A 3092-nucleotide genomic window follows, 5' to 3' on the forward strand; every position below is an offset into this window, starting at 1 on the left:
ACTACATTTGAAGAGCATGAAAAGGTAAGAAAGCTTATTGCTTCCATTTACCATATTCTCTAAGCATTAAAAAGCATTTTAGTAAGAAAAAAGTGCAAAAAATTTATATTGTATCTATTTTTCTTTTAACACTCTTCCTATTTGCACTTCAAATTAGCAAACACCCAATCTTAAAGAGGTTATTTGAGTTTGTAAAACACTTAAAAGCTTGTATTGTGATGTTGTGAGCTTAAAAGGGAAGATAACTTTTAAGAGATTGTGTTGTTGATTGTATAAAGCTTTGAAGTGCTAGGTTGTAACATTCAACACATAGTAAATTGAACTCTTTGGCAAGTGAGGCTAAAGGAGAGAACGTAGGTGCCTAAAGGAAGGGCCAACCTTTATAAATTTTGGTATTTGATTTTTTATCTTTATTTTTTGCTTTTAAGATTATTAGTATACTCGTAGTTGTTGTGTTTATTTGCTTAGAAAAATTGATTTGTGAAATTTGTTCTTATTGGATATTAAATTTTAAAAAATTTATTATCAACTAATTCACCCCCTCTTGATTTAATTCAAGTCTTTAAACTAACAATTGGTATCAGAGCTAATATTTTTTTTATAGGTCTAACAACCTAAGAGTGATCCTAAAAATGGCTCAAAGAATTATGGTGATCAATGTGGAGCAACCATACTCAAGCTATAACAAATATGATGGGCAATAAAAAATATGTCTTATGGCAAATGAAACAGTTGCTACATCTCTTAGAGGTGAAGGCCATTCCATTGTAAGACCTCTTCTTTTTGTTGGTGACAACTACTCATATTGGAAGACTATGATAAGATTGTTTATTCAAGCTAATGACAATGAAGTTTGGAAGGTTATTATAAATGGTCCTCAAATTTCAATGAAAATGGTGGATGATAGAGAGGTGATCAAGTAAGAAAGTGAATGGGATGTCAATGATATTAAGATGGCTCAATTCAATGCCAAGCTAATGCATACATTCTTTTGTGCATTGAGGCTTGATGAGTATAATAGAGTTTTTTTGTATGAAAATGCAAAGAAAATTTGAGACAAGTTGGCTATCACTCATGAATGTACTAATCCAGTAAAATAGACCAAAATTGGCATGCTTACTCATAATTATGAGCTAAGGTGAAATTGAAAGAAACCATTAGTGATATGTCAAACTACTTCACCGACATCATTAATGGTTTGAGACCTCTTGGAAAAACTTACTTAAATGTGGAGATGGTGAAAAAAATCCTAAAAAGTTTACCAAAAAGTTAGGATGTTAAGGTGATAGCCATTGAAGAATCCAAAGATCCTTACACACTCTTTTTGGATAAACTCATGAGTTCTTTCCTTACTTATGAGATGAAACTTAAAAGAGGAAAGAACCAATAAAGAAATGTGGTATTGCTTTCAAATCAACCTTTCAAGAAGATAAGAAAAGTTTGAACAAGCTGAGATTACTGAATATGAAGAAATGGCCATATTTATAAAAAAAGTTTAAGAAGTTCATGAAGACGAACAAGTTCCCAAATAGAAAAAGACCACAAAAGGAAATGATCAAAGGATAATCAAGTAGAAAAGGAAATGATCAAATTGTTTGCTATGAATGCAACAAATGGGTCATATCAAATTCGATTGTCTTTTGTGGAAGAAGCAAAACACAATGAAGCCAAAGACGAAAGCAATTGTTGCAACATGGAGTGATAGTGACTTTTTTAATGATGAATTAAATGAAAAATAAATAGCTTACCTATATCTCATAACTCTTGATGAGCCCATAGTAATTTCTAATCCAAGCTATCTAAGTTCATAGCTATAAAAAAATGATTTCTAAGTTGAAAGCAGAAAATGAGCACTTGATTAAAGAGCATTCTTGAATTAAGCTTGTAAAATTGAATGTTGATGACTAAGAAAAATGAGAATTTGCATAACTCATTTTCTAGATTTTATATGGGATATTAAAACCTCAATGACATGCTAAAAACACAAAGAGCATTCTTTGATAAAGATGAATTAGGCTATGATGGTGGTGACAAAGAGACTCATTTAAAAAAAATTTTTATTAAGCTAAATGATTCATCTAGCACATGTACATATTGTCATAAATTGGGTCATTCTATACAATATTGCTTCTAAAAGAAAGTCACTCATAGAGGTAAAATAATTAAGAGTGTGGATTTCAAAAGAAGTTAGCACATCTCAAAATGAGACTACTAGGATGAAGTGGATTCCAAAAGGTATAATAATTATAAGTACTAACACTCAAATACCCAAGAAAGTTTGGGTACCCAAAATAAAATTTTAATTATATTCTTATAGGTGGATAAGCATTGCTACAAGGCAAATTCAAGCAAGAATAATCCATGGTACCTTAATAGTGGATGCTCAAAGCACATGACCAGAGATAAGGCTTAATTCAAGGACTTAAAAGCTAAAAGTAAAGGAGATGTTACATTTGGAGACAACTCCAAAGGCCAAATTAAAGGGATTGGCTCTATTGGTAACAATTATTCTACTACTATTAAAAATGTTTTACTTGTGAAAGGACTCAAGCATAATCTACTTAGCATTAGTCAATTGTTTGATAAAGGACTTAAGGTTGTTTTTAAATCCATGTGTTGTTAAATGATTGATATCAAGACTAACAAATTAGTTTTTATTAGACATCATCAAGGAAATGTTTATGTGGTGTATTTGGATAATCTATCTTCTAAAATTGTTTATTTTATGGCTCAAAAAGAAAATGAAAGTTGGATTTGGCATAAAAGACTTGGACATGCAAGTATGCATGTAATTTCAAAACTTTCTCAAAATGATTTCGTTGTTGGTTTACCCAAATTGAAATATGAAAATGACAAGGTTTATGATGCATGTGCCTAAGAAAAATATAAAAAAAAAAAAAAACTCTTTCAAACCTAAGAATTGTATTTCAACTACTAGACCTTTTTAACTAGTTCGTATTGATCTTTTTGGTCCCACTAGAACAATGAGCCTTGGTGAAAAACAATATGGGTTTGTTATTATTGATGATTTTACTAACTATACGTATATGGGTTTCTTGCTTTCAAAGAATGAAGCTTTGGAAAAATTCATT

The sequence above is a fragment of the Durio zibethinus genome, chromosome 13 (genome assembly GCF_047325235.1).
Source record: "Durio zibethinus cultivar Kanyao isolate XHJ-2024 chromosome 13, ASM4732523v1, whole genome shotgun sequence".
In the NCBI taxonomy this organism is placed as follows: Eukaryota; Viridiplantae; Streptophyta; class Magnoliopsida; order Malvales; family Malvaceae; genus Durio; species Durio zibethinus.